The 12491-nt window shown below is 41.9% G+C and overlaps 1 protein-coding gene across 1 annotated transcript in view; it reads left to right on the plus strand.

Moving 5' to 3' along the window:
- Positions 1-12491, plus strand: part of LOC128639721 (oocyte zinc finger protein XlCOF7.1) — a gene marked incomplete in the record, with an annotated part of 926940 nt that overhangs the window by 417087 nt on the left and 497362 nt on the right. The window contains 1 exon segment of the mRNA XM_053691835.1: positions 9928-9945.

Raw genomic sequence — 12491 nt, forward strand, 5'->3', positions numbered from 1 at the left:
GTGAATAAATGTTTGGGCACTATTTTTCCACTTGGCAGTTGCTTAATCTGTTTTTCTGACAGTTTCTGTTCTCCCTCACTGCTGTGTGTGAGGGGGAGGGGCCGTTTTTTTGGCGCTTTTACTGCATCAAATATTTCAGTCAGCAACTCATTGTATTCCCTGCATGATCCAGTTCATCTCTACAGAGCTCAGGGGTCTTCAAAACTTATTTTGAGGGAGGTAATTTCTCTCAGCAGAGCTGTGAGAATTATAGTTTGACTGAGATAAAAAACGTTTATTCTGTAATTTGTTTCCTGCTTTCAGAATTTGTTATCTTTGCTAATGGGATTAAACCTTTGCTAAAGTTGTGTTGTTTACAAGGATTGAGGCTATAACTGTTTCAATTTATTAATTTTCAACTGTCATAGATCTTCTGTGCTTCTTAAAGGCACAGTACGTTTTAATATTATTCTAATTGAATTGTATTTCCAAGTTGCAAGTTTATTTGCTAGTGTGTTAAACATGTCTGATTCAGAGGATGATACCTGTGTCATTTGTTGCAATGCCAAAGTGGAGCCCAATAGAAATTTATGTACTAACTGTATTGATGCTACTTTAAATAAAAGTCAATCTGTACAAATTGAACAAATTTCACCAAACAACGAGGGGAGAGTTATGCCGACTAACTCGCCTCACGTGTCAGTACCTACATCTCCCGCTCAGAGGGAGGTGCGTGATATTGTAGCGCCGAGTACATCTGGGCGGCCATTACAAATCACATTACAGGATATGGCTACTGTTATGACTGAGGTTTTGGCTAAATTACCAGAACTAAGAGGTAAGCGTGATCACTCTGGGGTGAGAACAGAGTGCGCTGATAATATTAGGGCCATGTCAGACACTGCGTCACAGGTGGCAGAACATGAGGACGGAGAACTTCATTCTGTGGGTGACGGTTCTGATCCAAACAGACTGGATTCAGATATTTCAAATTTTAAATTTAAACTGGAAAACCTCCGTGTATTACTAGGGGAGGTGTTAGCGGCTCTGAATGATTGTAACACAGTTGCAATACCAGAGAAAATGTGTAGGTTGGATAAATATTTTGCGGTACCGACGAGTACTGAGGTTTTTCCTATACCTAAGAGACTTACTGAAATTGTTACTAAGGAGTGGGATAGACCCGGTGTGCCGTTCTCACCCCCTCCGATATTTAGAAAAATGTTTCCAATAGACGCCACCACAAGGGACTTATGGCAAACGGTCCCTAAGGTGGAGGGAGCAGTTTCTACCTTAGCTAAGCGTACCACTATCCCGGTGGAGGATAGCTGTGCTTTTTCAGATCCAATGGATAAAAAATTAGAGGGTTACCTTAAGAAAATGTTTGTTCAACAAGGTTTTATATTGCAACCCCTTGCATGCATTGCGCCGATCACGGCTGCAGCGGCATTCTGGATTGAGTCTCTGGAAGAGAACATTGGTTCAGCTACTCTGGACGACATTACGGACAGGCTTAGAGTCCTTAAACTAGCTAATTCATTCATTTCGGAGGCCGTAGTACATCTTACTAAACTTACGGCGAAGAATTCAGGGTTCGCCATTCAGGCACGCAGGGCGCTGTGGCTAAAATCCTGGTCAGCTGATGTTACTTCTAAGTCTAAATTGCTTAATATACCTTTCAAAGAGCAGACCTTATTCGGGCCCGGGTTGAAAGAGATTATCGCTGACATTACAGGAGGTAAAGGCCATGCCCTGCCTCAGGACAAAGCCAAAGCCAAGACTAGACAGTCTAATTTTCGTTCCTTTCGTAATTTCAAAGCAGGAGCAGCATCAACTTCCTCTGCACCAAAACAGGAAGGAGCTGTTGCTCGCTACAGACAAGGCTGGAAACCTAACCAGTCCTGGAACAAGGGCAAGCAGACTAGGAAACCTGCTGCTGCCCCTAAAACAGCATGAATTGAGGGCCCCCGATCCGGGATCGGATCTAGTGGGGGGCAGACTTTCTCTCTTCGCCCAGGCTTGGGCAAGAGATGTTCAGGATCCCTGGGCGCTAGAGATAATATCTCAGGGATACCTTCTGGACTTCAAATACTCTCCTCCAAGAGAGAGATTTCATCTGTCAAGATTGTCAACAATCCAGACAAAGAAAGAGGCGTTTCTACGCTGCGTACAAGAGCTCTTGTTAATGGGAGTAATCCATCCAGTTCCACGATCGGAACAGGGACAGGGGTTTTACTCAAATCTGTTTGTGGTTCCCAAAAAAGAGGGAACTTTCAGACCAATCCTGGACTTAAAGATCCTAAACAAATTCCTAAGAGTTCCATCGTTCAAGATGGAGACTATTCGGACAATTTTACCTATGATCCAAGAGGGTCAGTACATGACCACTGTAGATTTAAAAGATGCTTACCTTCACATACCGATTCACAAAGATCATTATCGGTACCTAAGGTTTGCCTTCCTAGACAGGCATTACCAGTTTGTGGCTCTTCCATTCGGATTGGCTACAGCTCCAAGAATCTTCACAAAGGTTCTGGGTGCTCTTCTGGCGGTACTAAGACCGCGGGGAATCTCGGTAGCTCCATACCTAGACGACATTCTGATACAAGCTTCAAGCTTTCAAACTGCCAAGTCTCATACAGAGTTAGTGCTGGCATTTCTAAGGTCACATGGATGGAAGGTGAACGAAAAGAAAAGTTCACTCATTCCACTCACAAGAGTTCCCTTCCTGGGGACTCTTATAGATTCTGTAGAAATGAAGATTTACCTGACAGAGGACAGGCTAACAAGACTTCAAAGTGCTTGCCGCACCCTTCATTCCATTCAACACCCGTCAGTGGCTCAATGCATGGAGGTAATCGGCTTAATGGTAGCGGCAATGGACATAGTACCCTTTGCACGCTTACACCTCAGACCACTGCAACTGTGCATGCTAAGTCAGTGGAATGGGGATTACTCAGACTTATCCCCTTCTCTGAATCTGGATCAAGAGACCAGAAATTCTCTTCTATGGTGGCTTTCTCGGCCACATCTGTCCAGGGGGATGCCATTCAGCAGACCAGACTGGACAATTGTAACAACAGACGCCAGCCTTCTAGGTTGGGGTGCCGTCTGGAATTCTCTGAAGGCTCAGGGACAATGGAGTCAGGAGGAGAGTCTCCTGCCAATAAACATTCTGGAATTGAGAGCAGTTCTCAATGCCCTCCTGGCTTGGCCCCAGTTGACAACTCGGGGGTTCATCAGGTTTCAGTCGGACAACATCACGACTGTAGCTTACATCAACCATCAGGGAGGGACAAGAAGCTCCCTAGCTATGATGGAAGTATCAAAGATAATTCGCTGGGCAGAGTCTCACTCTTGCCACCTGTCAGCAATCCACATCCCGGGAGTGGAGAACTGGGAGGCGGATTTCTTAAGTCGTCAGACTTTTCATCCGGGGGAGTGGGAACTTCATCCGGAGGTCTTTGCCCAAATACTTCGACGTTGGGGCAAACCAGAGATAGATCTCATGGCGTCTCGACAGAACGCCAAGCTTCCTCGTTACGGGTCCAGATCCAGGGATCCAGGAGCAGTCCTGATAGATGCTCTGACAGCACCTTGGGACTTCAGGATGGCTTACGTGTTTCCACCCTTCCCGTTGCTTCCTCGATTGATTGCCAGAATCAAACAAGAGAGAGCATCAGTGATTCTAATAGCACCTGCGTGGCCACGCAGGACTTGGTATGCAGACCTGGTGGACATGTCATCCTGTCCACCTTGGTCTCTACCTCTGAAACAGGACCTTCTGATACAGGGTCCCTTCAAACATCAAAATCTAACTTCTCTGAAGCTGACTGCTTGGAAATTGAACGCTTGATTTTATCAAGACGTGGGTTTTCTGAGTCAGTTATTGATACCTTAATACAGGCTAGGAAACCTGTTACCAGAAAGATTTACCATAAGATGTGGCGTAAATACCTATATTGGTGTGAATCCAAAGGTTACTCTTGGAGTAAGGTTAGGATTCCTAGGATATTGTCTTTTCTACAAGAAGGTTTAGAAAAGGGTTTATCTGCTAGTTCATTAAAGGGACAGATCTCAGCTCTGTCCATTCTGTTACACAAACGTCTGTCAGAAGTTCCTGACGTCCAGGCTTTTTGTCAGGCTTTGGCCAGGATTAAGCCTGTGTTTAAAACTGTTGCTCCACCATGGAGTTTAAACCTGGTTCTTAATGTTTTACAGGGCGTTCCGTTTGAACCCCTTCATTCCATTGATATAAAGTTGTTATCTTGGAAAGTTCTATTTTTAATGGCTATTTCCTCGGCTCGAAGAGTCTCTGAATTATCAGCCTTACATTGTGATTCTCCTTATTTGATTTTTCATTCGGATAAGGTAGTCCTGCGTACTAAACCTGGGTTCTTACCTAAGGTAGTTACTAACAGGAATATCAATCAAGAGATTGTTGTTCCTTCTTTATGCCCAAATCCTTCTTCAAAGAAGGAACGTCTACTGCACAACCTGGATGTAGTCCGTGCTCTAAAATTTTACTTACAGGCAACTAAGGAATTTCGACAAACGTCTTCTCTGTTTGTCATTTACTCTGGGCAGAGGAGAGGTCAAAAAGCTTCCGCTACCTCTCTTTCTTTTTGGCTTCGTAGCATAATTCGTTTAGCTTATGAGACTGCTGGACAGCAGCCTCCTGAAAGAATTACAGCTCATTCTACTAGAGCTGTGGCTTCCACTTGGGCCTTCAAGAATGAGGCCTCTGTTGAACAGATTTGCAAGGCTGCAACTTGGTCTTCGCTTCATACTTTTTCCAAATTTGACACTTTTGCTTCATCGGAGGCTATTTTTGGGAGAAAGGTTCTTCAGGCAGTGGTTCCTTCTGTATAAAGAGCCTGCCTATCCCTCCCGTCATCCGTGTACTTTTGCTTTGGTATTGGTATCCCAGAAGTAATGATGACCCGTGGACTGATCACACTTAACAGAAGAAAACATAATTTATGCTTACCTGATAAATTCCTTTCTTCTGTAGTGTGATCAGTCCACGGCCCGCCCTGTTTTTAAGGCAGGTAAATATTTTTTAATTTATACTCCAGTCACCACTTCACCCTTGGCTTTTCCTTTCTCGTTGGTCCTTGGTCGAATGACTGGGGGTGACGTAGAGGGGAGGAGCTGTATGCAGCTCTGCTGGGTGAATCCTCTTGCACTTCCTGTTGGGGAGGAGTAATATCCCAGAAGTAATGATGACCCGTGGACTGATCACACTACAGAAGAAAGGAATTTATCAGGTAAGCATAAATTATGTTTTCTGGTACTCAGTGTACCAAGAAGCTATTTTTAGTGCCTCTCTGTGTCGCAGCAGTAATTTGAGCTTGACAGTTGCGGTCACATGACCGGCTTTAATAACGTTTCTGAGGGAAAAGTTGTTTTTCTCCATTTCTGGGTCATCCGGTCTTAATTGGTAGCGGTAAGGCACCTCAGTAATTGAGGTGTGGGGTTGCCTGAGGGGTATTTTATGTTTTTTTTTTTTATGTTTATTAAATGTTTTTTCTTAACTTTTCTCACATAATTTTAGCTTTGGATCGATCCTAATTTGGGATAAAATTCAAAGTGTATTTTTTCCTTAGCTTATTTTAATTGAATATTAAAATCTTGAAACTTATCTGTACAAGTTTATTTACTGTTTCACAACATGTCTGATATTCATGCTTATGTTTAGATGCACAAATTGTAGCTCCTATGCAATTTTGTTCTTCATGTGTCAAGAAAACCTTGCAAAATAAAGGTAACATTTTTGAGTCTAATGTCTCTCAGGATGATGCTGTTAAAATAATACCTCAGCTTTCTCCTGCTACGTCCCAAGCCTCAATGGCGTCACATGCAGTGCCCTGCAGTTTCTCTATAACTCGTAGTGGAGTTTATTTAAAAGCAGAAATTGCTGCCAAGGTATCTTCAGCGGTATCTGCGGCATTAGCTGCCATTCCTAGAAATTCAGAAAGTAAGGTGCCTGTCCTCAGTTCTGCTTCCCAAGTTGCCCTTTCTCATAAGTCTGATGAGGAAGTTACATCTGGACTTTCTGAGGGTGAAATCTCAGATTCGAACAGTATAATTCCTTTTTCTGAGACTGAGGTGGTATCCTTCAGATTTAAGCTTGAACACCTTTGTGTATTGTTAAAGGAGGTTTTAGCTACTTTAGATGACTCTGATACCCCTGTCGTTGTCACTCCTAAGAAATCTAGTAAACTTAATAGTTTCTTTGATGGACCTTCCACTTCAGAGGTTTTTCCTATGCCGGACAGTGCTAGGGAGATTATCTCACAGGAATGGGAGAAACCAGGGGTGTCTTTTTCCCCGTCTCCCATTTTTAAGAAAATGTTTCCTGTCAAGGACTCCATTAAAGACCCTTGGTATACTGTACCCAAAATTGATGGGGCCATTTCCACTCTGGCTAAGAGAACCACTATTCCTATTGAGGATAGCTGCTCTTTTAAGGATCCGATGGACAAGAAGCTGGAGGCTTAATTGAAAAAGATTTATGTTCATAGAGGTCTCCAATGGCAACCTGCGTTGTGTATTGCCTCCGTGACTAGTGCGGCATGTTATTGGATTGGTTCGACGCCTTGTCTGATTCTCTTCAAGTAGAGACTTCCTTGGATGAAATTCAGGATAGGATTAAAGCTCTTAAATTGGCCAATTCCTTTATTGCAGATGCCATTTTACAGGTTGTTAGACTAGGAGCTAAAACTTCTAGTTTCGCTGTCATAGCCTGCAGGGCATTATGGTTGAAATCCTTGTCTGCGGACGTTTCCTCTAAAGTCAAGCTTCTGGTGATTCCTTACAAGGGCAAAACCTTGTTTGGACCCGGTTTGGCAGAAATTATCTCTGATATTACGGATGGAAAAGGGTATTTTCTACCTCAAGATAAGAAGAATAGGCCTAAAGGACGTCAAAGTAATTTTCGTTCCTTTCGTAACTTTAGAGGAAAGCCTTCCCCTTCTTCTTCCAAGCAGGAACAATCCAAGTCTTCTTATGGAGTCTATTTGCTGAATGTACAGATATACCTCATATGTTTGAGGGATCTTTTGTGAGTGTGCAATCATTGTTTTATATATTCAAATAAATTGTGACTTTTAAACTACACTTAGATCGTGGATGCGCTCTGTTTTGCTTCTCTTAGAGAATCATCCTTGTTTACACCTACTTGGAAACCCAATCAGGCTTGGAACAAGGGGAAACAATCAAAGAAACCCACAGCTGATTCAAATCAGCGTGAAGGGTTTGCCCCTGATCCAGGATCGAATCAGGTGGGGGGCAGACTTTCTCAGTTCTCTTAAGCCTGGATATGAGATGTCCCAGATCCCTGAAATGTGGACATAGTATCCCAGGGTTACAAATTGGAATGCAAGACTTTTCCTCCCAGAGGCAGATTCCTTCTTTTTAAGATTATCTGCAGACCAGATAAAGAGAGAGGAGTACTTGGAATGTATACAACATCTTTCCTCCCTGGGAGTGATAGTTCCAGTTCCAGTGCAGGAAAAGGGTCTCGGGTTCTACTCCAACCTATTTGTGGTTCCCAAAAAAGAGGGAACTTTCCGTCCCATTCTAGACTTGAAGTGTCTAATCAAGTTTCTCAAAGTTCCATCCTTTAAGATGGAGACTATACGCTCCATTCTTCCTTTAGTACAAGAGGGTCAGTTCATGACAACCATAGACCTAAAAGATGCGTATCTTCATGTTCCTATTCACAGGGACAATCACAGATTCCTGAGATTTGCCTTTCTGGACAAACATTTCCAGTTCGTGGCCCTTCCGTTTGGTCTAGCCAGGGATTCCAGAATTTTTGCAAAGGTTCTGGGGGCTCTTTTGGCAGTGATCCGTTCTCGTGGAATTGCTGTGGCACCCTACCTGGACGGCATATTGGTTCAGGCGCCATCTTTTCAACAAGCAAAATCTCACACAGAAATATTGTTGTCTTTTTCTTTGTGAATCTGGAAAAAAGCTCCCTTTCCCCTGCTACAAGAGTAGTGTTCTTAGGGACCAAAATAGATTCTCTATTGATGAAGATTTTTCTGACAGAGGTCAGGAAAACAAAATCATTTCCTCTCTTCAGGCTACTCCTCATCCTTCAGTGGCTCAATGTATGGAGGTAATCGGTCTGATGGTGGCTTCCATGGACATCATTCTTTTTGCTTGATTTCATTTGAGAGCTCTCCAGATGTGCATGCTCAGACAATGGAATGGCGACCATGCAGATCTATCTCAGAGAATAGAGTTAGATCAGTCGTCAAGGGATTCTCTTGCATGGTGGATTTCTCAGAAAATCTGTCTCAGGGCACATGCTTTCGGAGACCTTCCTGGGTGATCGTTACCACGGACACCAGTCTGCTGGGCTGGGGAGCAGTCTGGAACTCGTTAAAAGCTCTGGACCTTGGGACTCAGGAGGAGTCTTCTCTTCCCATCAACATCTTGGAGTTGAGAGCAATTTACAATGCTCTATTGGCTTAGCCACAATTGTCCTAGTGGAGATGTCATCTCTCCCACCTTGGAGACTATCTCTGAGGAAGGACCTCCTGATTCAGGGTCCCTTCCTTCGCTTACTTCTGTCTAAGCGTGGTTTTTCTGAGTCGGTCATTGAGACCATGATTAAGGCTCGCAAGCCTGTTACTAGAAAGATTTACCATAAGATATGGCGTAAATATCTTTATTGGTGTGAATCCAAGGGCTACTCTTGGAGTAGAATTAGAATTTCTAAAATGTTATCTTTTCTTCAGGAAGGCTTGGAGAAGGGATTGTCAGTCAGTACCCTGAAGGGTCAGATTTCTGCTTTATCAGTTTTACTACATAAACGTTTGGCAGATGTGCCAGATGTACAATCTTTTTATCAGGCCTGTCTTTAAGTCTGTTGCTCCTCCTTGGAGCCTTAACCTTGTTCTAAAAGTTTTACGAGCATTTCATAGACATTAAGTTGTTATCTTGGAAGGTTTTTTTTTTTTTCTTGTTGCTATCTCTTCTGCTCGAAAAATCTAGGAACTCTCAGCTCTGCAGTGTGATTCCCCTTATCTTATTTTTCATGCCGATAATGTGGTTCTTCATACTAAGTTAGGTTTCCTTCCTAAGGTTGTTTCTAATAGAAATATCAATCAGGGAATTGTTGTTCCCTCTCTGTGTCCTAATTATCCTTCTTCCAAAGAACGTTTGTTACACAATTTGGATGTTGTACGTGCTCTTAAATTCTACTTACAGGATTTCCGCCAGTCCTCTGCCCTCTTTGTCTGTTTCTCTGGGAAACGTAAAGGTCAGAAAGCTACTGCTACTGCTCTTTCTTTTTGGTTACGAAGTATAATTCGTTTGACTTATGAGACTGCTGGACAGCAGCCTCCTGAGAGAATTACAGCTCATTCCACAAGAGCTGTTTCCTCTTCTTGGGCTTTCAAAAATGAAGCTTCTGTGGAACAAATTTGTAAGGCTGCAACTTGGTCTTCTCTACATACTAAGAAGACTAAATTTCCCTGAGGCTTCTTTTGGGAGAAAGGTTCTTCAAGCGGTGGTACCTTCTGTTTAGGACTGCCTGTCTGTGTCCTCTAGCTTGGGTATTGGTTGCTAACAGTAATTACTCTAGCCATGAACAAACAAAATGTATGCTTACCTGATAAATGTATTTATTTCCAGATATGGTGAGTCCACGGCCCCACCTTTTATTTTAAGACAGTTGTTCTTTTGACTATAACCTTAGGCACCTGTACACCTTGTGTTACTCCTTTTTCTCCATTTCCCTTCGGTCGAATGACTGGGGGTTGTGGGTAAGGGAGTGATACTTGGCAGTTTAACTGTTGTGGTCTTTGCCTACTCCTGCTTGCCAGGAGTGATATTCCCATCAGCAATTACTCAAGCAGTGGACTCACCATATCCGGAAAGAAATACATTTATCAGGTAAGCATACATTTTGTTTTTGTCCCTAACCAGGTGCCTATAAAGTGTGATGACGTTGCCGTATACTTCTCTATGGAGGAGTGGGAGTATATAGAGGGGCACAAGGAGCTGTATAAGGATGTCATGGCAGGGAAGATGCAGAGGTCCAGGATTGTGGAGACCCCAGTGAATAAGAGCTCTGTTTGTAAGTAGAAAATCCTATTCATTTAATTCTGTTAATTGCGGACGTAGAATATTATTTTTCTTAATAATTGATCTCCCCTTAATGTGTTTCCAGTTAATTGATATAGCAGCTACAGTTTAGAAAATATATTGGGAATTGCTCCTTTAGGTTAATTTAAGAGGCAAACTTAGCTGTATTAAACATCAAAATAAAGGTAACGGAGCTACTTCCGCAGGTAAAATAAATCTTTTGGAACATATTAAAGGGAAGAAAATTTTACAGTACACTGTCCCTTTAATATCAACACTTCATATAGCTCACCAAGTTTAAAGGGACGGTGAGCTATAATATTATCTCCCCTTTAATTTGTTTACCCATTTTACCTACTGGACTGTATTAATATAATGAGACCTGATTTTCCTGAAACTCAGCCCATTTTTATGATGTGAAAACCACCCCACTATTTCATATACAGGAATAAACACAAATAAACACTTTCTCATACATTTTATACTCTCCTGCTGGTATGACAAATTAAGGGAAAGACAGTTTTACATTACACTGTGCCTTTAAGCTGATGATATCTTCTTTGTCCTGTGAGATAAATCTCTAGATTAATATTAATAAATAAATATATATATATATACAGGTATACTTCACTTTACAGCGCTTTGTGAAGCTGAAGTTCAACCTCCAAGCATTTTGAAACAGTGCTGTAATCTTCATGAGATTGCAAAAAAAGTGACTGGCACCATTTTGTTATTGGGCAGAAAGAAGCTACTACCAGGTGGTAACCGGGCCATAGAACAAGCTATTGATGCTGCTGTTCGTTCCTGGCAGACTGCTTCTCATTCTGTTTTGCACAGTTCACTCTGTTTACAGCATTACAGTGCAATCTGGGTCTCAGTCATTTTACTACAGTAATTGTCACTATTTTACAGGTACAGTATTTATTGAATACTAATTGAATACTGTGCTGTTCTAGTGGTAAACTAAACATAGCACTATTGCACCCCTAATATATGTTTTTAAACACACTGGCAAGTGAAAAGAAAACTAAAACCGTCTTGTTTCACTTTAAGGCGGTTTTTACTTTACAACGGTGCTCCAGTCCCTAACCCGCTGAATGAGCGGGGTATACCTGTGTGTGTGTGTGTGTATATATATATATATATATATATATATATATATATATATATATATATATATATACACACACACACATACTGCTAGGCATTCTCCCTGCACAGGCGGCAGATATATATACCTATATCTCTCCTCGTTCTCTTACTACTCAGTTACTTTTGGGCATTCTTCCTGCACAGGGGTGTATATATATATATATATATATATATATATACATACATACACAGAGAAAGTCCAGCACTCATTTACACGCTCTCAGCTAAGATTAAAAGCAAAACTGGAAGAGTTAACATGTAATTTTCCCTATGGGCCTTGCACCCAGACCTGTCTGGGGTTAACTGCCTGTGACTCTAGGGACAGCACAGCTTTCTGTGAGTGCCATTGAGAACCCAGGGCTGAGCATGTTGCAGGGTCATGGAATGTGTACCCAGTCTAGTCTGAGAGTGCAGTCCCGTTTTGTGTTTTGTATATGTCTAGGGTGATTACATAAGTCTGTGAACCCTGACTTCTTCCCAGTTTGTTTGATTGAGAGCTGGCATGTGTATGGCTGTATTAGGGACCCAGGTTTTGGAAGAGACCTTGACGTGGTACCTGGGCTTGTCCCATTTGGCCAGATGCGGTAACTAACCCTTCCAGCTTTGCTTTTAATCTTAGCTGAGAGCTTGTAAGTGAGTGCTGGACTTTATCTGTGTGTTGTATTAATTTATTTTGTAATATTCCCTATGGGCCTTGCACCCAGAATTGTCTGGGGTTAGCTGCCTGTGACTCTGGAGACAGCACAGCTTCCTGAGAGTGCTGTTAGCACCCAGGGCTGTGCATGTTGCAGGGTCATGGGATGTGTACCCAGTCCAGTCTGAGAGTGCAGTTCCCTTCCCTGTTGTGTGTGTGTGTGTATGTATATGTGTATGTATGTTGGTGTGTGTGTATATATATGTATATATATATATATGTGTGTGTGTGTGTGTATAGATGTATATGTGTATGTATGTGTATATATATATATATCAACACTCTATACAAGGAGAAGCACCAATAATAAGAGTCAAACAAGATAAATGTAGGAAGAGCTCGACCCTAGGGTAAACTCATACCACATAACCCCGAAAAATATTATAAATATAAATAAATGTCTCCGCACTTCAGATATCAATCAATATAAAACAATAATGCAGTCCAGTTGACATCAAAATAAAATGAATTTTAATAGATGAAAAGTAAATGAAAAAATAAATGCAAAAAAAGTATCTTAAGTCTAATACATAAACAAACAAAGATCCAAACAAACATAACA

The sequence above is a fragment of the Bombina bombina genome, chromosome 9 (assembly GCF_027579735.1).
Source record: "Bombina bombina isolate aBomBom1 chromosome 9, aBomBom1.pri, whole genome shotgun sequence".
In the NCBI taxonomy this organism is placed as follows: Eukaryota; Metazoa; Chordata; class Amphibia; order Anura; family Bombinatoridae; genus Bombina; species Bombina bombina.